This window comes from Stegodyphus dumicola, chromosome 9, assembly GCF_044657685.1.
Source record: "Stegodyphus dumicola isolate Sdum_Otavi_A_Nest chromosome 9, ASM4465768v1".
Taxonomy (NCBI): domain Eukaryota; kingdom Metazoa; phylum Arthropoda; class Arachnida; order Araneae; family Eresidae; genus Stegodyphus; species Stegodyphus dumicola.
The window spans coordinates 57,207,379-57,231,882 of record NC_140776.1 but is presented as its reverse complement, the minus strand read 5'-3'; the positions used below and the strand labels follow the sequence as shown (position 1 = coordinate 57,231,882).

Here is a 24,504-nt window from a genome sequence, read left to right as displayed (position 1 = left end):
CTGCTGTTTGATAAGAGGTTCTAGTAAAGTTTTGTGTTAAAATTATTTTGAACTTTCAAAGATTTTCCACTGCAGGATTTTAATTTTTTCTACATTTTTAAGGGCATGTTTTCTTTTTTTTTTTTCTTTTTTTTTTAAGATTAGAAAAATATTTTTAAATCGGAAGATATTTTCATTGATTTTCCTTCACTTTGAGGAGGACTAGAATTTTTTGGTGAACTATTAAGATAAAAAATATATTGAAATGGTTCATCAGCTGATTCTGGATACTGAGAAGCAAGGATTTTGTTTTAGAAGGGGAAATGTAATTAAATTTGACATACCTCCTCTTGACGATATTATGTTAAAATTGGTTGGATTCCTCACCTTTCTTGTTCTTTTATACTACTTTTTTGGTTTTTCTTGTAATGGTTTATTTTAACATGTTGACTGCCGTGGGGGTCACCGGTGACCTGCACTCGACTTGGCTACAGCGCCGTGGGTGCCGCTGACAACGCGACCAATAGTAAAATACATAATTAGAATAAATATTGATACTGATAAATTTTTAAATAGTACCATTGTTACTATAATGGTTTGAAGAAGAATAAATCGTAAGAATTTAAATTATAAATCACAAAAAAGGTCTACAGATGTTTGGAGGTCACTGGTAATCCCCAGCATGAAGCACGATTATATAACATTATATTCTGTAGATAATATTTCGACATAATATATAACGCACAATAAAAATTTCAAGTTGGCATCATGCGCAAATCACGTAAAATGCACGTGGCAGTCAACATGTTAATTTTTACATTTTAAATTATCCTTGTTCCACATTTATACAATTTTATGAAGATCATTTGAACTTCAATTTTTTAGTCTTTGTGAAAAGTTGTTTCTAAATTTCTTTATATACTATGTATAAGAACTCCTACACTCCTAGAAAAAACTAATTTATATATTTATTTATCCCAAATTTTCATTTTGAAACATTTTAGTACATGCTTTTCCTCAATATTTTAAAAGTTGATTTTTTGTTGAACTGAAATATGTAATATGGAAAAATTCTATCAAAAAACATAACTCAGAATCAAAACAGGAGATAAATAGAGATAATAATAATGTGGGATATTCGATTCTCTTCCCCTAATAGTCATTTGAAACATTTTAGTGTGTTTTTCCATTCAGCTGAAACAGTAAAAATATAGAAAAATTCTGACAGAAATATAATTCGGGAAACAAAACAGGCAAAAAAAATGGGTTGGTGTCAGTAAACGGATTGTTCTAAAACAGGGCTTCTTAAACTTTTTTTCAGTTGTGACCCTTTTTTAACATAGATTTTTTTCACGACCCCAAAATATTTATGAAAATTTTGTGGGACCCCATAAGCATTGCGAAAATCTGACACACGCACGAGTGAAACTGTCAATTTTTTCACTTGTATTGTAAGATAGTATTGCAGTTTTAGGTCATATCTTTAATTTCTCATTTTAAGACATAGAATAATGTGAAAATTTTAATTAACAGACGAAATGACACCGTCACGTGCAAAGCAAGTAAAGTGAACATTTATATTATAAACAGAATGCATTGAAACATTTTTGTTTTTGTCTTTGTCTGTATTGTCTTATCTTTATCTATTTTCAGATACATTGTGTAAAAATATTGGGTAATTGTAAAATTATTATATTAAGTTTAAGAAATACCAAAACTACTAAAATTTTTTGTGACCCTCTGCTGTAGATGGGGGTTGCGATCTACAGTTTAAGAAAGTCTGGTCTAAAATAACGTTACAATATTTGATTTTGTTGGAACATTGGATAACTGAGGCCACACTTATGGCAGGTGTGCAAATTTTGGAATTTACAGAAATATCAAGTAGCAAAATTTTTGGAATTTAGGAGTGGAAAAGTTTTTAGAATTTAGGACCCACAGAGATTGCATAGCATAACAAAATGTACCTGCTGAAGCTAGGACTCCACTGCATGGTTATATTCTTATAAAGAATGTATGCCTGAATGCAAAGATGCATTTTGAGTCATCATCGCTAGGTCACTAGCCTACACAGCATTGTGTGATACATCATTCATGTAAATAAGAAATAAAATTGACTGCACTTTAGTTAAATAACCTAACTCATTCCTTGTAAGTATTATACAAGAGTATTGTAATTGTTTTTTCGAAAACAACCTCAAACTACGAAACAAGTCGCAGCCATTTCTTATCAGATTGTTTCTTTCAATACTGGCATACAACTACATAGAATTTTTACAAGATAATTAAAATTTATGCTCCAAGACCATTCGCGGTAATTAAGACAATTAGACTGCAATCACACCACCCACCCGAAGGCAAAATCAAGGGTTAAATTCATCAATTCTAATGAGAATGCAGTAGCGAAGTAAAGCACTGCGATTTTACATAATTTCTGAGTAAGCTATTTGTATGAATTGAAATAATTCTTGCATTTAAACTTGTATTCCAAATTAAGATTTAACTTGAAATTAATGTAGATAATTACTGAAAGAATTAGATTTTTGTAGCGTAGTTTACGTGAGATGAGATCACGTGATGTTACGTGATACGAACCGGCGAATCAGGATGTTGAACCATGAAAACATAGTAAATTCTTAATGTCTTTTAACAAATTTATTATCTCTATTTATTGGCTTTTTACAAAATTTTAAAAGATATTAAAATGTTTTTGCCTTCAAAATAAAAAATTCTTAGAACTAACGTCTGTTAACATTTTTTATTTGTATATTGTATGTTGTCGTCAACAAAGTCTGCTTGGTGAGATTTGTGCCAGTGAAACTGAAAAGTACCTCAGAAACTAAACATAAAGATTAAGTAAATCAATCTGAAGAATTTTTTAAAGAATGAGCTGAGAGCATTTAAAATTAAAATGTGTTTTTGAAAAAATATACAACAGTTCCTGAGAAGGATTTACAGGCATCCTTAACAGTTTCATAAAAAGCAAAAAATTTAAAACCTCATACAATTGGAGAATCGCTCGTTCTTCCTTCAGCAATTAAAATGACATCATTTATGCATGCAGAAAAATATAGTAATGATTTAAAAACAATAGCATTAAAAAAAGATACTGTTTCTCACCAAATTTTTATCATAACAGACACTATAGAATACAAAATCCAGTCTTTACTATAAAACTTGATGAAACTACCGACAGAACTAAAATGTTTCAATTTATCGTTTATGTGAGATATGTTTTTGAAAACGACGCAGTAGAATATTTTTTATTTTGTAATATTTGGGAAGGAAAAGCAACTGGAGAAAAAATATTTGAAATTATTATCAGACATTTTGAAACAATCTTACCTAGACACACTGTATCACAGTTTGTACTAATGTAAGCTTTTAAAACTAAGCCAATACTTTGGCAAGGAGAATTGAAGCAAAAAAAAAAACAGAAACATGCTTTTCCACAATTTACTAAAAATAATACAGATTTCTTGTTAAAAATGACATATGATAAAATTGACAGAAAGTTTTTTGAAAAATTTCCAAATAAGGAATTAGGTTGGATCTGTGACTCATTTTGCCTTTGGTAAATTCCAATGTATCTCTAAATGGAAAAGAACAATTAATTGATATTTTAAGTGACGGAATACTGTGTGTTAAGTCTCTAACTTGCCAACAATTTTAATTGATTGGAAACTAATATGCCGATTTAAAAGGAATGAAAGTAAATTATTACGTTTCTTACATAAAATTGCACAACAAGCCTTTAGCTTCTATTTAAAACTTCTAAAATGCTTATGTTACATTTTTCTGTTATCTAAACATTGAAAGTGGATATTTCACTGAAATAGAAATAATTTTGCTATTGAATTAACATGGAGAACTTTTTTATTGAAATATTTTTTTCTCTGTGACATTAGTTGCATTTACTACAAAATAAAGATTAAAGAACTGTTTTTAAAACATTTTGAATTCATTGTCATATTTATCTATGAAGCACTAGATTAGTGAGTTTTTATTACATTGACAAATATAGTTTTTAAACAATCAAAAAATTTTCAGCGGAGATAATTATTTGTCAAATATGAATGTGTTTTCAAAGAGGAAATAAATAATAAGTGATAAAAAGAAAATTCAGTTAGAACATTCACATCTCTAACAAAGTAATTTGCTTTGATTTAATCTTTATAATACAATATATTTTCAAGTTCCAGGGGATGTTTCCATAACCGGCACTTGGCGAAATTGTGGATTTGTTTACATTGGAAGTGAGCGTACGTGCGCCAGAATATGGTAACCCTGATAATTGTTGCAACCCACACAGGGAATTTTCCTGAAGGAGGAAAAGGGAAATTTTCTGTTTACTTTTCAAACATTACGGTAAGAGAAAATAAAGTTTGAAAGTCGCAAATCATAATTAGTTCATATTTTCGCAAAACGTTTATGGGGTTTATTTTTCGAACATTACGGTAAAAGAAAATAAAGTTTTTTATATTTTCGCAAAACGTTTATGGGTTTTGGGGAGTTAAAAAATGCAGCAAATTATACCTGCTTGTGCAGTGTGAATGCATGTTTGTGTAATGAACTTTGATTTTCATGAACGAAAAAGAAATACAGGCTAATCTTTGGAATATGGTAACAGGTAGATTGGCGACATTTTGGTAAGGCGATAAAGGTTACTAGCTAGGACTTTTTTTTCCAACAATCTGCTAGCCGAATTACGCTTGTGCTAGAACTTTTTGTGGAACAAAAGTGACGAAGATTAGGTGTGAAATTGGGAGAAAGTGCAGAATCGCCCACTGTTTCGCGCGTTTTTAAGAATTGCGCGTACGCGGTATCCATGTACACGTCGACCTATTTTCACTTAAAAAAACATTTCAGATTTGCACAAAAATGGCATTGCACACACTCTTGACTTTATCCATGTACACTGCTAAAGTCCTAGCTAGTAACCTTTATCGCCTTACCAAAATGTCGCCAATCTACCTGTTACCATATTCCAAAGATTAGCCTGTATTTCTTTTTCGTTCATGAAAATCAAAGTTCATTACACAAACATGCATTCACACTGCACAAGCAGGTATAATTTGCTGCATTTTTTAACTCCCCAAAACCCATAAACGTTTTGCGAAAATACAAAAAAACTTTATTTTCTTTTACCGTAATGTTCGAAAAATAAACCCCATAAACGTTTTACGAAAATATGAACTAATAATGATTTGCGACTTTCAAACTTTATTTTCTCTTACCGTAATGTTTGAAAAGTAAACAGAAAATTTCCCTTTTCCTCCTTCAGGAAAATTCCCTGTGTGGGTTGCAACAATTATCAGGGTTACCATATTCTGGCGCACGCACGCTCACTTCCGATGTAAACAAATCCGCAATTTCGCCAAGTGCCGGTTATGGAAACATCCCCATATTGATCTATGAAGCACTAGATTAGTGAGTTTTTATTACATTATTGACAAATATAGTTTTTAAACAATAAAAAAATTTAAAGCGGAGATAATTATTTGTCAAATATGAATGTGTTTTCAAAGAGGAAATAAATAATAAGTGATAAAAAGAAAATTCAGTCAGAACATTCACATCTCTAACAAAGTAATTTGCTTTGATTTAATCTTTATAATACAATTTATTTTAAAATGATAAGGCAAAATCCAATGTGAAAGGTTATGCGAAGATTACGATAGTACCTAGAGTATTCAGCATTTCGTATAATCCTATAACCAGATAATAATAATATTAAAATAAATTTTATCTGAATGAAGTTTTCTTAATACAGAAACAGTAAAATTATGCAATTACATAAACGAATACACTTTCGGGCAATATACTTAATATTGTTTACAAGCGCAAGCCAAAGTTCTGTTTATGTTACATCTCGCCCTTCAGCGCATGCTCAAGAATTACCATCCAGGCGAAACTAGTCGATTTGACCATGACGTCAAAAATTCGAAAAGTGGGGTAGGGTTTGGAAATACGCCGTCCGGACAGCACCGCACCAAACAAGAAACCCAACTACACTGTTTCGGATATGTTATTTGGGGGCGAATTCAAGTGCAACGCTCTGATAAATTGCAAATGTTAGCTGGCAAGAGGCGTCCTGCTATCGTCTGCTAAAGTCGAATTCAAGTGCAACGCTTTACCGCTCTGGTAACTGATGACGTCCAAATGCAATGTAAGGCTACTATAAAGGGGAGCTGAATCATCATCCATTTTGAAGCTAACTTGTTGGTATTCGCTATTGGATTAGCACTGATTTCTTGACATATTTGTGGATCGATTCCGACCTAATTTTCAGAAAAATGGGTGGTTGTGCTGCACCAAATTGTTCGAATAAGTCTAAAAATAACTTTAGGATGTTTCGTTTCCCTAGAAATGAAGAAAGACGAAGAAAATGGATAGTTAATTCTCGTCGAGATCAATGGATCCCGGGCCCAGGAGCGTATCTTTGTGAGGTAAGTTCAGCTTCGTATTTTTCCATAGAATGTTAGAAAAATTACTCTTCTTGGTACTTTAAAATATTTATTTTCATTTAACTGTCACTTATTGACGATCAACTGATTTTATAAGTACAAAATCAACTGCGGAATGTGTATGTGTTTGTGCAGTAAAATATCGTTGTTTCATGTTGTTTTTTTGTTATCGTGAAAAGTTTATACCGTTTGTAAAATTTATATCATACATTTCATGTAAACTTTGTGCTCAGTTAGAAATGTGATGTGCCTTTTTCTTTCTTTAATTTTACTGTACGATTGGTGATTTAAAGTAGCATTCTATTTTTTGATTCTGATGTATTGTCGCCAAATCGGATAGTTGGCGCCAATGTTAAAAACTGGATGGTATGATCCAAATAATAAATGATTTTGTTTTTTCTTTATAGTAAGATAAATATATTCTGTATTTTTAGACATTTTTAAGAAGTTAAATATTAATTTAAATATTCGATGAATCGTTTTGATCCCATTATTATCCTTTATTGTAGTAGCAAATCTTAATCTTGTATTTTTAACTATAGGTACTTTAAATTTATTTTTAGTGTGTGAGCAGGAAATATGTTTTAAGTAGTTTTACAAACATGATTACTTTTTAAAAATTTTGTTCTATTTTCATAAAAAAATTTTAATTTATCAGAAAATTACATTCTTAAATTATTATAATATATGTAACTGTAATTTAATACTAGTGCTTTTGATTTTAATGTTAAATTTCATGCATGCTTTTGTTAAATATGCAGGTACATTTTGAAGAAAATCAAGTTGAATGCTCTAGGCAAGATGGGCGTAAAAAACTCAAGCCCAATGCTGTGCCAACTCTTTTCAATGTGCCTAACCCCCCACAACTGTTGACCCCACAGCGTCTAAAAGGCATTGGTTTACCAAAGCACCGTTAAGTTACATCCAATTTTTGTAATGTATGTGTTTTTTATTTTTATGGTTTTTCATAAAAAAAATATGTTTTTATTACAAATGGACTAAATTGCTTTATAAAAGAATCAAAATATTGAAATTAAGGCATTATGTAATAAAGCTGTAATTACAGTCCCTAAGATTAGATTAAAAAATTAAAATTTTGCTGTTGTTATATATATAATTAAGTATGTACTTTGTTATTATAATCATATATTGAAAATTAAGCATAAAACCTCAATTTGATGTAGTTTTTGGATAAAGTTTTTGTAGTTTTTCGAGGACGGTCATACATGGGTCTGGTTTCTTCAAATTTGCTCCTAAAAGAAAGAAACCGGTATCTGATTGCCTTCAAAGTCAAAAAGAGTTTAAATCAAAATTTGTATTAAAATAAAGTTGCTTTTTTGCTTAATTTTAAATTCCAGATAAATAGAGAGAAATATGTATGGAGTAAGTAGAAGAAATAATATTGAAATTAATAATTTTAATCTTGAGTAATACAATAATATAGTTATAATACATTGATTTAAATGTATATTTTAATGTCTTATATGTCTTGTCTGAATGTTGTTATTTTTTGTTTAAAGATTTACAAAACTTATTAGGATTATTTATATTATTTATTATTAAAATTACATTAAGTATATTTTATTTATCAGCATTTTCAGGTATCCTTACTTATATGTGTTTCATAATTTTTGCATCTTCAGGGTGGCTTGCTGCACGGTTTACCTTTATCAACTGAAGCGATTTCTGTTGCTGAACCATCTGTTGTAAGTCTTCATTTGAACAGTTATTAAATATTTAGTATTATAAACTTTTTCTAAAAAGTATTAACACTGTTTCTAAAATTAAAAAATATATTAACGTAATATTTACTTATGTTTAAGAAGTATGAATGCTATGAACAGTCCAATGTATTTATGCTTTTTTATAAGTTGAGTTACTTTGAAAATGGTAATGATTATTTGTATTTATTTTTATCCGATCAGAGTTTATAATTTCTTTCACTTCCACATATTTCATATATTATAATTTCTTTTAGGTTCATTTGCCACAACCTTCAGCTTCATATTTTGGAGAAATAAATTTTGCTGCCGAAGTATCTGATGTAAATTGCCATTTTGCACTTCTAAAAAATTTTAATAGTTTTTTAACATCTATTCGTAAACTGTACTATGTTTTTTTAAATGTTTCCATCTTCATAATCATGCACTTTATTTCATTTCACCAGTGGTTGCAAATGTGTACATTACAGTACATCTCAGGTGTGTTTGCAACAACATTTAGCATTACCTTCTGATTAAATAACAGCTGCTAGTAAAGAATCTATTCTATGTTTTCATTTGAGCAGCTATTAAATGTCATATGTTTTACATATATTAATGAATTTTTATACGATTTCTGAAATATGAAATTGTTTGTCTTATGGTTGCTAAACAGCTGTACTATATCTGGCTGTTGTGCTATGGAATTATTTTTGAATTTTGAGTGTTAACAATTTATTATCTATTTATGAATTATAAAATGTTATGTAAAATAATTATTTCTTAAAATGAATGTAGTTTATATTATCTGTATTTCTAAATTTCTTATATATATATATATATTTCAGGTTTGTTTGCAAGAACAAGCTTCAACTTCATCTTGTGATAAAATGCCATCTATTTGTGAAGGATCTCATGTAAGATAATTAGTGTATTATTAAATTGCTTGCTTATACAAAACGTTTCTATTAACTTTTTGGGGGGGGGTAAAAGGAATGTAATTAATTTCATCAGCATTTACAAATTCTTTGTGTACATTTCAGGTTTGTTTGCAAGAACAGCTTTAGCCTCATTTTGCAATGAAATACCATCTATTTGTGAAGGCTCTGATGTAAGTTGATAACTAATGTATAATTAAATTACTTCCTTATATGCATTTAAAATGTTCTATAAAGTAATTTTTTGGTAAAAGGAATGTAATTAATTTCATCAATAGTTGCAAATTCTCTATGTAAATTTCAGTTTTGTTTGCAAAAACAACCTTTAGATTCATCTTGCAACCAAATTGTAATTAATTTTAATTAATTTCATCAGCATTTGTGAAGGCTGTGATATAAGTTGATAATTTGTGTTATTAAATTGCTCATGATTATGGAGATAATCGATCCCTTGAAAAGCTGGAAATAAATTTTAAAAATCTATTTTTAAGTGAAATAAATTTTAAATATTATAAAATAAAACAAAAATAATCTAGAAAATGCTGAAAACAATAGAGTCAAATTTAAAAACCCACCACAGTATAGGAAAAGAGACCTGGAACTTGCATTTTTATTTTGTGGATTTATTATCTGTTTAAGTTTGACATTTAATCCAAAGGGGCTTTGTCCCTGAAGGACTATTGTTTTCGTTTTGTATTGAAACACTATAAATGGCTGCATCACTTTTCAAATTGTTGCCACCAAATATTATCACCCTGTACTATATTTAAAGAAATTATATAGTGAAGACTCATAAATGCATGTATGTTTTTTGCATTCTGATAAAACAACGAGCCATCAAATTTTGAATGACTTAATTCTACTGTGAATATGGACATCTGGAAGACCGAATTTGAAATTCGGAATTTGTTTTAATATATATTTTATATGTTGTAAAACTTTAACGAATTTTTGATTAACAAACTTGAGGATTTCAAAGCGAGCAATGGCAATGTTGTACAGAAAAGACACTTTTATCTTCAGCGTGTGAGACAATGAATCGGGAATTCTGAAGATATGTTCATTTTAAAATTATCTTGCAATATTGCTGTTGAACTGAATTTTATAGTTTAAGTGTGAAAAACTTGATATTTAATAAATAAAGGTAAAACACAAAATGTTAAAAAAAGGCCCCTTTGGGTGTAATTTAAAATCTGAAACCTTTCGGATCTTTTTTGTTTGTTTGTTGTGTTCCCCCCCTTCTTTGATGATTATTCATATAGATTTTTTCTTTATTCCAGGATGTTCTTTTAAGGAATTTTATAAAACAGCAGACTGAATTGATCTCGCTTCTGTAATGCGAGAACAAAATATTACTGAAAGAACTTACAGCAACCAAAAAAAATGAAATTAATGTTTTAAAAAAATAGCATAGCACTGAAATTCAACTTCATGACCTTCAAGTACAGCATGAGGAATTGCTGAAAGGAGTGAAAACATTTCTTTCAGATGAACAAATAGCAATGTTGAAAATTCCTCGTAGAAGCATTGCAAAATGGTCTAACGAGGGAATAATAAAAGGCCTCAAAGTTAGATTTGCCTTGGGCAAGCATGGTTATAATTGCACAGAATAGGTTTTCCGTGCCTTCATACAGCACTTTAAATAAAAGACTTCAAGGTCTTGAAATGAATTTTGGAGTCATCAGTGAGATGATTGAACCTTTGAAAATTAAAGGAGAAAAAATGAATGCTAGTGATAAAGACTGTATTTTATCATTGGATGAAATGGAGATTTCTGGCAATCCTGATTTTGATATTTCAGAACGTAAATTTATTGGTAAATGTACATTAGGAAATCAAAAGGGTACAGGAAATCACTATTTAGTTATTTTACTAAGAGGTTTGAAGCTGAAATGGAAGCAAGTGGTTGCCCATGAGATAACTGGACAGGTAACAGGATGCCAGCTCAAACAACTTGTTGTCAATGTTATCGAAGCTGTCAATTCTGTTGGATTTAATGTTGCTGGTATTGTTAGCGATATGGCAGCAGTAAATAGAAGCCTATGGAATTCTTTGGGAATATCTGTTTCTCGAAACCAAAGAAATAATTTCACTACTGAAATTAAGGGCAAAATTATTTATGTATTTGCAGATGTGCCACATCTTTTAAAAAATCTCTGGTCTGCAACTCTTTATCATAGTATAAAACTGCCCAGTTATGTTTGCAATAAAGAAAATTTGGTTACTTTGCATGTATCTGCAGGATTTATAAAAGATATCTGGATTACTGAAACAAACCAAAATTGTGGTTTGAGAACTATGCATCATCTCAGCAAAGAAGACCTCTTCCCCTCACATTTTGATAAAATGAATGTTGCTTCTGCTGTGAGGTTTTTTCCAATTAAAACAGCTGTGGGATTGGAGAAGGCAGTAGCTTTAAAAGAGATAAGCCCTAATGCTCTTACAACAGCATGGTGGATAAGATTTATATGTCAGTGGTTTCAAATGCTATCCTCCAGATGTAGAAAGAACTCAATTTCTGTGACAAATAAAAGCAAAAAAATTGAGTTACTTTTTGAATTTATTAATGTTATACAGCTTATAGAAATTGGTAAAGGGTGGAAACCATTACATACTGGTTTGATTCTTTCTACTTTATCAGCCATACAGTTAGCAGAGGCATGTTTTCTGAATGATTTTCAGTTTATTTTGACGAGCAGATTGACACAAGATGCTCTAGAAAATTATTTTCTCAGATACGCAGAAAAGCTGGTTTGAGGCCAAGTGCTTTGCAAGCTGTGAAAGCATTAAAGCTTATCTGTTTATCTCAGTTTATATCTGACATTAAGAACTCCAGTTGTGCTACTGATTCAGATATTTACTTATTAAACTATGCGAAAGATGAATTTGAATTTCTGAAGGAGAAAAAAGCTTTAGAGCCTGTTACCATACCAGAAGTTTCTGATGTATCTCTACAGAATCTCACCCTTAGTGAGGAAAATAACGTCTGTTATATTGCAGGAGCTGCAAGAAATTCTGTTTTTAAAAATGCTTGTAATTCATGCTCACAGTTTCTCTTAGTTTGTGAGCAAAATACTCCTTCCATTGATGAAAATAAGCAGTACATAATTAATTTTGCAAATTTAGGTGGGCTTAAATGTCCTTCTCCAGAAATTTTTAAATTGTGCCTTCTGTGTGAAAAAATAATTCAAAATTTTTTAGACGAAATAATACATGGAAATGTAACTATGGATGTGGAATTTGTTAATATGATTTGTAAGAAAGCAGGCGAGGTAAATATTCCCTCCTGTTGCAATATCAAAACAAAGATAATAAAATATTATTTGACTGCCCGTGGAATTGGTCTCAAGAAGCTTCTTCAAAATAAAAGGCAGCAGCGGCAAAGTTTTGCATCTCCTGCTTTTAAAAGGAAGAAAGTAAACTAGAATCTAATCAAGAGTTTAAGAAGTTTTTGCTGTTCAGTTCTGTCTGTAAAAAAGTAGAGTAGTTGTCACTGAAAAATTGCTGTTTGTCTCTTCGAATAATAATTAGGCCCACCAACAGCTGAATGGTTAAAGTTACTGAATGCTGGGAGTTCCATCTTCTGTTCTATTTCCGAACAGGCTGCCTGCATGGTTGGTTTTTTTTTTTTTTTTTTTTTTTTTTTTTTGTGGTTTTTCCCCATGTGTAATGTGAATACAAGCCAGTTCTCCTTAGAAAGTCCTCTACAATAGAAGATCTCATAGTCAGCTAAATCGGATTTACTTTTGTGTGACCTTAAATGAGGCATCAATTGTGAATCTGTTTTGGCATGTTATTAGGAATTTTAAATGAAACATTTATTGCTGTTGTGAAAGAATGATCAACTGATGTTTACCTTACTAATTAATGTCTTATAGTATTGTAATGGCTTGCAGGATTTTTCATAATGGGATGTTGCATATGTTTTACTCTTCTTTTTTACCAAATAAATAGAGTATGTTCCTAATCAGACATTTCTTCTTTTGTACCAGGGTTATATAGTATGATGTGATAATTTGGATTTGTTTATAGAATACATAACAGTATTTTTTGACATTCTAATAGAACCAGTGTATTTTATTTATTTACTTATTGCTTTAAAACAGATTTTGAATCAAGGCTTACTTCCCACCCCCTTTGGGTATGCACATAAAACATGTTTAAGCTATATTTATAATATATCAATGAGATACAGTGGATGGACAAAAATATGGAAACACCTTGTGAAATGCATGTTTGAAAAGAAAGATTGATTTTAATGAAATGTAGGTGGCGTTTTTGACTACTGACGCCACCTATACAACTTCGTAAATGTGCTAAACAGTTCAGTTGTTGTCGGAGTACTGTTATGTGAGGTTGTCATTGCATTATGTCAGAGTTAACAGACTTCGAACGTGGGCAAATTGTTGGAGCACGTATGGTAGATGCTTTCCGTAAGCAAGGTAGCCAAGGTGTTTAGTGTTTCAAGAGGTACTGTATCGAAGATTTATTCCGTATATTTGAAAAGCGGAAAAACATCATCTGCTAAATCACAGGGCGGACGAAGGTGTGTCCTGAGTGATCGTGACAGACGATCATTAAGAGCAATTGTGACGAAAAATAAGAAGACCACAGCTGCAAAAGTTACTGCTGAAATGAATGTTGTGTTGCCGAACCCTGTGAGTACCAAAACAATTAGAAGGGAGCTTCATAAACAGGGAATTGCTGGCCGTGCTGCAATTGAGAAGCCACTCATCAGTGACGCTAATGCCCGTTACAGGAAAAGGTGGTGTTTAAATCATAAAGCCTGGACTATAGAGCAGTGGAAGCGAGTAATATGGTCTGACGAGTCTTCTTTCACATTGTTTCCCACTTCTAGCCGAGTTTACGTCTGGAGAACGCCATCTCAAGCCTATAATACAGACTGTTTGTTGCCAAGAGTGAAACATGGCGGGGGTTCTGTTCTGGTTTGGGCAGCCATATCGTGGTTCTCTGCTAGCCCCAAATGAACTGTGTCAGGGACATGGTTTTTTGCATTTATTCAAACATCTCCGCATATAAATGAGAATTAATTATATTATATTAGTTTTAAAAGTAAAACTAATATAATATCATTCTATATAAAGCTGTTTGATGTATAATGGAAAAAATTCAATTACTGCAGTATGTTTTAATAAAATTTGAATATAATAGACTGAATTGCACTACATTAGACCAAAAAGCAAAACATTTTTATTTATTTATCTTTATTTTCACTATATGTGTTTGTCATATGTTTGTTACTAGAGGACTTATTTTATAGATTTGAAGCTAAATAATATTTTTATGTTTTTACTTATGCAAATTAATTAATAAAAGAACTGTGATTTAAGTATTGTCTTTGCTGTGATATAGATTGAATCTTATTATGTTATGGAATTATCATTTAAATATTCAGATACGTGTAATATTAAGAGCATATGTATGTAAGTATAATTTTTCCAAGTATAATAAAAAGTAACAATCAACAACAAATAAACTTATAAGTAAATAGTATCTGTAAATTCTGTATGTAAAGGTATTATTTTTATTTTTATTTATTTGTGTGTGTATTATTTTAATATTGTTTATAGCTAAATAAAGAAAAAAAAAAAAAATTAATGGAATTTTTTACTCTATTAAATCTATGAATCCCACAGTCATCTGAGCATTGAAGTAATTTTTATAGCATTCTGCACTTCATTCTAAAAGCGTTATAATTTAAAGGTGTATATCTTGAATCAGTATTTAAAATCATAAAGTGTTTAGCAGCTTTTTCTGGAAACACACACAAAATAACATTTTTAACAAATTTGCTACAGTAATAGACGCTTGATTCCATGTGAGCAAAATTCAAATAACATATTAAAAATAAAAAACAAAAATTAAAGATTAAACCTTATCCTAAATTAATGGAGGTTGAGGGATTTCCCTCAACCATATTAAGAATGTGGTTGAGGGAAAGCTCTTGTCAAAAAATACATTTTGAGATAAATAACATTATGCGTGTATTTAAAAGAAAAAATTGAAAATTCAATAAAGGAATTCAAAAAGAAAGCATAAAAATACAAATTTGGCAAATTGTATTAATACTAAAAATACAAATTTGAAATATGATATGTGAAAATGTTTTAGAAACTTTTAAAATAACTTGAATCATAGGAGAAATTTGGCAATTTAAAAAAAAAAAAAATACGAGAAAGAATCTGTACTGCAGACAAAAGAAGGGGGAAAAGCCACACATCTTTATAGGAGTGCAGAAAAAAGCTGAAATTCGGATTCTCTAGAATGTTAAATTTTAGCGGACAGCGCTAAAGAGCCAAAGTTGCCGCTCCACACCTAAATTGCAACCCTAAAGCTTAGATTCAAAATGGCTGACAAGTCAGCCTGTATCTCTAGTAGCTCTAATGCAATGGGGAGCTGGTTTGCTCTCGTGCCAGGACAGCTTGTCCGATAAACTACATTAATATCCAATGAGACTGCGTGTCGATGTAAACAAAAAACATCAGTTCCCATGATTTCTCTGAGCTTATGGTCAAGTGTTTACTGCGTTGTAGTGTGGTGTAACGAATTGTTCCAGTCCTGAAAACGAAAGAAATATATTTCTTTTAATGTGTACAACTTTATTTACTTTATCCCATAGAAAATTCCCTCCAAAGTAATCTACAGCAACAGGTGTGTGTAAAATATATTTTACTTTTCAGACAAAAATCCTTGCTTTTTCAAATATAAACCACATTTTTTTCCCATTTTCAAATTACAGCATTTGGTTTTAATTCTTCTAATAGTAAGTTTAATTTAAAATTCAAATTTGTGTTATATTTTTATTGTTTAATGCAGATGCATGATTCTTCAGTGACAGTAGGCATGTTTACCATATGAAAATTAACTAGTTCTTAAATTATATAGTAATTAATAAGCCCATCTATCTACAAGCAGATAAGCCTGCTGAACACCGCTATCCCAGTCTCTCTTTAAATCCAGGTGAAAAAGCTGGCTGCATGAGTGTTTTCTTCATTTTTTCAATGTATAACATGAATACTAAGTTTTCCTTAGTCTTCCACGCAGGCATTCCTTCCCTTAGACATTCATTATGTGATGAAACAGTTAAGAGCAATTTTTAGATTTATATTGTACATCGTTGGAAAAATATAAAAATGAAATTAAAGGTATTTCAATGTAATACAATAAATAAAAAATTATATGAAACCCTGATAATTCTAATGTGATATTAATGTCTTTACTGTAACTGTGTCATGCTTCTCTGCTGATAATGAAAGTCGTCTTTTAATAAGATTTCTTTCATTGCATATATTAATTATATCTTTTACCATACTGGTTGCCATCTTTCATTGTGCATTCTTCAATATTTTTTGGTACTTAACGTATTAACACAAACACCTGGATCAGTTTGGTGGTCTTTATAAGTGAAAAGAGAAAAATACTTATCAGGAGAAGTACGTTGTTTTTGCAGCTTGCTTTTAGCATAACCAAACTATCAATATTTATCTAAGTTGGCAAAATGTTATCAACATATTAAAGGAAAAAACATTTAACAAATTTTAAAATACTAATTTGAATTATTAAATAAAAATTATATGATAATTTAAAAAAATATATTTTCCACAAATTTTTTGTCTAAATTTTGAGCACTTGTGCCAAGTGATCTGTTTTCACTTTAAAAAAAAAAAAAAAAAAAAAAAAAAAAAAAAAAAAAAAAAATCAGAGAATTGCATAAACTTGATACTGCATGCCTTGTGTATGTACCAAATTCATCTCATAGTTGTTTCCATTAGAAATTTTTGTACTAAAATGTTCTATTCCTGCAGAACTTTTAACACAGCTTCGTCTTTTGATGGTAAGCTCCACAAGCAGTATTTTAAATCTGAAATTAATCTAAAAACCTATTCATATCTAAAATCCATTGGAACTTGAAATACAACATAAGAAACACATATGAAAATGGTGACATTGCTTGAATGAAAAATTGTCACGAGCATGTTACCTGAAAAATTCTGATACATAATCGTTGTCAGAGTTTGGCACATTTTTGAAAATTTGGTAACTTTTATTAAGCTGGTTTCAATAATATGCAAATATCTTTTATTCTTATGATTGCTTCATTGTATACTTTTTCCCTTTCCCTAGAGTGCAGTACAATACCACAAGTTTTCCAGCCAAATGCGGTATGCATTTCAAGTTTCTATACATTTATATAAATTTTAAGAGAGTAAAATATTGACAAAAATTGCATTAAGTTTTCAACTCTTGTTTTGTTTTTCATTAAAAATTTGCTACCATTATGTATAATTCATTTTTTTAATGTAAATGTTTTTAAGTATTTGTAGGATAAAGGCAAATTACACTTATTCATTCTTTCTTTGATATAATACATGTAGCTCTTTACTTGAAATTAATGTTTGTCAAATTGTTGTGCATAAATTAGAAGTACGCATGTTTCTCTTAAGTCAGTTATGTTTCAGGAACTATCTTTAATGAATTGTATAGAAAATTGTGGACGAGGTGTTAGGTGTACAGGAACGTGGTATATTATAAACATGTATAGTATCTCATAGTATATAAACTCATAACTTTGATTATGCAGTATGCTTTGTATATTATTTCTGAAAGCATGTATATTTCAATCAAGATTGTTGAGTAAACTTTTCTTGCTTTATGCTATCTCTGAAAGCATGTATATTTCAGTCAAGATTGTTGAGTAAATTGTGCTTATTTTATGCTTTTTTCTTTTTTACATTAGAAAATTCCACACCTTTATCACGAGGAAATCTGCAATGGCATTTAGGAATGACAAGTTTGTATCTATTACATAAAATCTGTTTTATGCATTCTTCTTTTCCTTTTCCTCCCAACAGAAAAACTTTAATGGTATAAATCAGCAGTTTTCAACCTTTTGACTGTAGTGTACCATCTAAGCAAAAACTGACAAACATTAAGACTACCACTAATTTTACAATGATTATTTTTCAATTCCTCAAGAGAAATATTAAAAACATATATATATATAATATATATTGCCATTTGCACACTCTTTGTATTAAATATGTACACATAAAGAACTATTAGATTAAAAACTGATGATTACTTAATTATCAAAATTAAATTTAATTAAATTAATTATTCACTTGATTATCAAAATTTCAGTTATAATACTTTAATATTTAATTTCTTTATGTCTGCTCTTATTTCATTTAATGGTAAATTAGGATCCACTTTTTATTTTGATGAGTATTTATATTTCAAATTTAACATGGAAAAAATCATTTTTCACACAAACAGGTTGTGCGAAAAGACAATACAAATTTGATAGCTTTATTTGAAATGCCTTTAAATTTTTTTTTTCGGTTCAGCCAAAAGTTAACAAGTGTGTCATTTTCCAAACCTTCAAGTCAATTTTGATCAAAGGAAATTTCTATTAACTATTCTTTTCTTTATGAGATTTTTGAATTTCATAGTTAAAAATATTTTGTTTCTTTGCATACCACCAGCTGAGAACTGCTGGTATAAATTAATTATAACAGATGTAAATTAATATTTCTCATACAAAAGTTATTTCAATTCTTTATTGCGAACATTATATACAGAGTATGTCTTTTATTAACAACGAGATTTTAAGAATTTAAAATAATAATCATTAAATCCTCTTGATCTATAAACAGTCTTAAAAATTATAAAGGGAAAAAAATTGAAAGTTAAAGAAATCAATATTATGAATTGTTCCTTTTTAGAGAAGTTTCATTGTTTAATTAATTATAAAAAGTATTTTACATTATGAAATATAAAAATTAAGAATATTTGAATTTGAATGAATATTTTAAAATTTTCCCTCAGATAGAAGCTCAACTATTCGAAGCAGGAGACCGAAGAGAAAAAAGGAAGAGAGATGATATTACAGCTGCAGAAAAGGAAATAATTAAAATGCAGAAGAATATATTAATGTACTGTGTGAAATATGTGACTTGTATAAGCAATCAGTTGCAAATCAGTCTGCTGTCATAGAAAATCAAAATATAATTATTAATTTATTAAAAAAATAAATCATGCATTTCAAATATTACAGTGTTTTCATTCTTGTATGTATTTCTGCAGTGTGGGATTCATATTTTAATTGTAAAATTTACTACTTTCTTAATTTTATAAAATTTTGTGATTATAAAAATTATTTAAAAGAAATTCACAAATCCATTATATGACATAAACATTATAATAATTCTAATACCACTATTATAAGTCTCGTGAAAATATTTATGCATTTTACACAGCAATTATCTTTTTCCTGGAGGAAAATGGGAATAAGACCTGTAAGAATCTTTAGTCAATGTATTACAAATTTTAATTTTCAGATATAACACGAAATGAATTAAATTGTTTTTCAATTATGTTAATAAGTTATATGAATGAGATGTGGTATTAAAAATTTAATTTCTTTTTATCATTGAAGAAATAACATTCGATATCCTACAGCTCCATAACAATGGCAGATAAAATTGACATTCTAATTTCGAAGTTCTAAAAATACAGAGATGACAACTATTAAAGTATGGCTAATGTCTAGTTTACAATAACAATGTACTAAAAATTAAGTGAATCAAACTGTATTTATTTTCCCCCTTCTCTTTTTTTTGGCTGAAAAACAATTTATTATACACTCATGATTTTACTTAAATGTATTTCTTTTAATGGCAAACCCACTGAGGTAAGTATGCAGTAAGTTATTATAGTGAATGCATAATGATGATATAAATCTAAATTCAGCAAACAATCTTTCCCTTACTTTAATGTTTTAAAATCTAGAATTAAAAGAAAAATGTATGTTCTTTAAATAATACAAGAGGATATGGAGGCATAAATCATAAGCTGTTTATTCTTTACATATTATGCTAATCAGGAATTGGAGCAAAACCCTGCTTAATCGAAGAATACGCTCACAGGAATGGTGGAGGAAAACTACTGAACTGTCCAATATTTGTTTTGCCCACCCCCAAGAAGACATAAACAGTATAGAGTGAAATAATTGTTTTTAGGAAATACATTTAAATATCTTTGACAGAATATGTCAGTTTTAATTTATACTATAATAAATAAGCATGAAGTTCTTATGCTATTAAATGTGTATTGTCACATGGAAATTTTCTATCTTGTCCCACGGAAGGGGACGAAAGGGAAACATTTGACTTTTTGGAAGAAACTGAATTTCGGTGCAGTAAATCTTATTGCTAAGTTTAAGATAAATTAAGTGCAATGCTAATTTATAGTGACTGACTATTGTAAATTATGACTGGCGTACCCAACACTAAAATATATATATATATCAAGCCTATTAAGTTATTTCTGGTAGTCAAGAGTTTTTAAACATAAATGATGGAAACAAGAAATTCAGAGGGAAGAACAATAATGATAAAAGTTATCAGTATGCGTTTGAAACCAGGACTAATAAAATTATTTAGGATTATTATTATAAATTAAAATCATTTAGGGTTGTGCATTTAGTTACAGGTTTAAATATAAACCATGGCTTGTGGGTCCCCAAGAATATATTATGAAAGTAATTTTTTTCATAATATATTCTTCATTATCCATGAAGGGGGGTTCACCTTTGCCAGAGGTTCATTGTTGCCCACTTTGGGTTTTTATTATCGAGTTTCAAAATTTAAAGATAATTCATTGTGCAATGCAATTTCAACATGCACTGACTGAAAACTTTCTGAAGGTACCAACTCATCATCTTCAAACACATCAATCTCAGGATTTCCAACACAATACCTTAAGCATATATTATGTAAAATGGTCACCAGATATGACCATTTTACATATTTTGCTTTGTGAATACAATAGTGTTCCACCAGTATCGTGCAGTACCCTAAATCTTAATTTGATCTCTATAGCTGCACGAACTTTTCTGTGCTTCTCATTATAGAGATATTCCCGTGATAAAATGGGAATATAATCCACTATCTCCCAAAGATATGCCTGATGCGACAAAATACTATCTAGATTTTGTTTCAGTCCACTCCATATAAATGCATCATGAGTATTGCCTGGCCATTGTCCTATAGCATAGAGAACCCTCAGATCAGCATTCCATACCTAGAAAAACATAAATCCTCAGTCAAAAGAAAGTTTCATCTGAAATTTTAATACACAGATTTTTAACATTAAATATAGTTGATATATTAATAAATCAGTCTTTTTAAGGAGTTTACTTTCCATTTTTAACAAAAATATGTCACTGTTTTTTCATTATTAAAAAATATGCAATAAAACGTTAAAACAAACAAACACACACACACACACACAAAAAAAAAAAAAAAAAAATTACAGCTACCCTTTTTTTATTAAATTGTAGTAATTATAGTAAATAGGTGATTCTAAAATTTATTTAATATCTATACTTCACTATAATTATAGTATAGATAGCTTTTTGTTATTATTATTTGAATAATAATGAAACATTCTTGCAGTAATTTGAAATTACTATAATATTATACTTATTATCATATATTTCTTACCTTTTCACCATTAATGGAAAATTTATTTTTCCGGTTAATGAAGACAAAACAAAAATTAATATCACCACACTCGCAACATCTGCGGTTTCATTTGTATGTAACCCAAAATAATTCTTGGTAAGCTAGGTAGAATCACATTTGTGATTGCACTCCAGTTCTTTTACAGCTGGTCGAAAGAATTAACATCTACTGCATGTGGAAATAGCGAACAAAACAGTAAGAAATTGGAACAATTACCTGTGGACAACTTGTATTCATAGCATTCTAAAATGAGCTTTTAGTAAAATTTGACCACAAATAAAACAGTAGTAATGAAAGAATGTTTTTTCATGAAGTGGGTCCAATACTTTCACAGCAGGTTTATTTCATGTATTCTGCAGAGAGACTGTTGTAACTGCTGTATACAAATGTCTGGCTCAGAATTCCACAGCAGTAATTAGCACAACTTTCATGGTTGATGGTATAATATGGAGGTACCAAAAATTAGTATTATCACAGTAACTGCAAGATGGCTTATATTTCTAAAACTCAGTTAACACATTTCATGCAGAAAGAAAATATTATCCAGTTTCATACTTAAATCAAGGTCACTGAAATGTGGTAAAAGCAATCTGCTTAAGAAAACAGATGCCTCTGTAGAGGACTTTCTATGGAAAACTGGCTTTCATTACCATTATACAAGGGCAAAACCAATGTCATGTAATATAATAATCTATTAGTACAGTAAATACATTTAATTTCTTTGTATTTATTTATGTCATGCTGCTTTTTGTGTAATTTAGTATGATAACCTTATAAGTTTATTTAATTCTGATCATGGTCTACGGAAGTAAGGTAAGTCACCAAGTTATTAATAGTTATGTGAAAGTCTGCAATAACTTTTCATATCATAAGAGATTTATGAATGTGTATATAACTTACATGTGTAGTTATTATGCAAGATCTATAGAAAGTATCCAAAATTACTATGACATTAATCACACTGTACAAACAGGCAAGACATTATACATTAGGAGAAAATTAACTAATATTTTGGGGGATGAAATACTATTTTATACATGGGAACTGTTTAAACAACTGAGAAAAATTCATGGTTTTTCCCCCTACAGTTACAGAATATATATATATATATTGTTTCATAAGAATAAAAAGTAAAGTTAAATTTAATAAGAATAAAAAGTAAAGTTAAATTTAATAAGAATAAAAAGTAAAGTTAAATTTAATAAGAATAAAAAGTAAAGTTAAATTTAATAAGAATAAAAAGTAAAGTTAAAATTCTCATGTGCCATTGCTGCAAAGAATGAAATTTGAATTTAACAAATATTCTCTATTCATATAAAGTTAATTTAAATTATGAAATTTTAATTGCATACATATCAAAGATTAATTATTGCTGCAAACTAATTTACTATATCACTGAAATTCTGAGAGCATATGTAAGTTAAATGCACGCATCTAAAACCATGAAAAAATATATAATATTCCAAAAAAATAATCCCAAATATATACATATATATATCTCAAAGGCAGGCATATGCATAATTTCTATTAGAAAAACAATTTTTCCGAGATTACGATTTAGAGTAATTAAAACAATAAATTAATGGTGATATTATTACTGCATTCCAAAATTCGCAGTAATTAACGATTTCGATCATTACTACGAAAAAAAACGGGATGAAAAAGAAAGAATCCTGATAGAATAACATTAAAAATTTGTGTGTTTACGTATAAAAATATATAATATTCTCAAATAGGTCATTTAAGCATAGTCTTTGATTCGGAAACATTTCCAGAAGTATTTCAGTTTTCATAACCTGAAGTAAAAACAAACCTGCTTTTGCAGAGAATATCCATTGGCAGTTGCCTTCAGAAAAGGTTTCAATTCATTGAAGCAAACCGATTTAATCTGAATCAACTGATGAATTCACGCTCCACCATTTCAAAAGCATTACGACTGTCTCTAAAATGCCGAGCAATTCGATCAGCATTTCTCCGATTTCTTAAACGTCTGAGCAAAATCACTTCAGCCATCTTGTTTACAGTCGCTGTTAAGAGTTTGCGGCAGGTCAGGAGTAGCCGCAAAATTCCTCTATGGTAGTGACGTATTTTCAGTAGGCGTGTCCGAAAAGCGTTGCACTTGAATTCGGTTTTGCAATGCAAGTGCGATTACCATGACAAGCGTTGCACTTGAATTCGCCCCTTTGGAAACCTAGCGCTGCGCACAATTTCAGGGAATCCCCGGGTTGAAATAAAAGAACGCTAAACCGAAACACGGTTAAGCGGGGTCTTACTGTACCGCCACCATCGAGATAGATAAGGCCTGCGCGCTGAGTTACTACGTCACTGCTAGGGGACCGGTCTTCGCGCAGTTTAGCTTCCTTGCTAAACACCCGTTTTTCTAAACCTATTCTATGAAATTGGTATCTCATACTATAAAATCAGCCTAAAACAAAATTACAAGCGGCAATATAATGTTTTACAAAGCTTATACGAATATGAAATATTTTCATTTTCTTTTGTTAGTATTTATTTTCAAAACAAAATTATTTGAGAATGGTGTGGTGCTTTTAAAAGCAAATCATTTCCTTGAAGAAAAATTGGTTTTAAAATTCAAGTAGCTAAAATTTTTACTTTGATTTTTCTGCACTGTCTTTGTGTCTCTCGTTGATTCTCATCACCGCATCAAATTTTTTTCTTTCACCCACTACTTTAACAAAATGTTTGCCAGTGGGAACACATGTTATCTCTCATTCTATAATTATTGCATATTTTTTATATCTATCATATTAATGTAGCAGGATTATAAAACATCAAACGAATGCAAGAGACTACTTAATATTTAGACTAACATTTAAACGACTTATATCAGTCAGAAAATTTTTCTGAATGT

The 24,504-nt window shown here is 29.8% G+C and overlaps 3 long non-coding RNA genes across 3 annotated transcripts; 2 read left to right on the top strand and 1 right to left on the bottom strand.

Moving 5' to 3' along the window:
- The first annotated feature begins 7,220 nt into the window (after nucleotides 1–7,220).
- Nucleotides 7,221–8,874, top strand: LOC146995358 (uncharacterized). The gene is made up of 3 exons (XR_015043204.1): nucleotides 7,221–7,384; nucleotides 8,090–8,152; nucleotides 8,425–8,874. It is a non-coding gene; the product is annotated as an uncharacterized LOC146995358 (long non-coding RNA).
- A 6,693-nt stretch (nucleotides 8,875–15,567) lies between these two features.
- Nucleotides 15,568–19,156, top strand: LOC146995357 (uncharacterized). The gene is made up of 4 exons (XR_015042990.1): nucleotides 15,568–15,756; nucleotides 17,230–17,267; nucleotides 17,843–17,896; nucleotides 18,934–19,156. It is a non-coding gene; the product is annotated as an uncharacterized LOC146995357 (long non-coding RNA).
- Nucleotides 19,157–19,940: 784 nt separating this feature from the next.
- Nucleotides 19,941–23,806, bottom strand: LOC146995356 (uncharacterized). The gene is made up of 2 exons (XR_015042991.1): nucleotides 23,446–23,806; nucleotides 19,941–21,189 (listed from the first exon to the last, which is right to left on the bottom strand). It is a non-coding gene; the product is annotated as an uncharacterized LOC146995356 (long non-coding RNA).
- Between the last annotated feature and the right edge of the window lie 698 nt (nucleotides 23,807–24,504).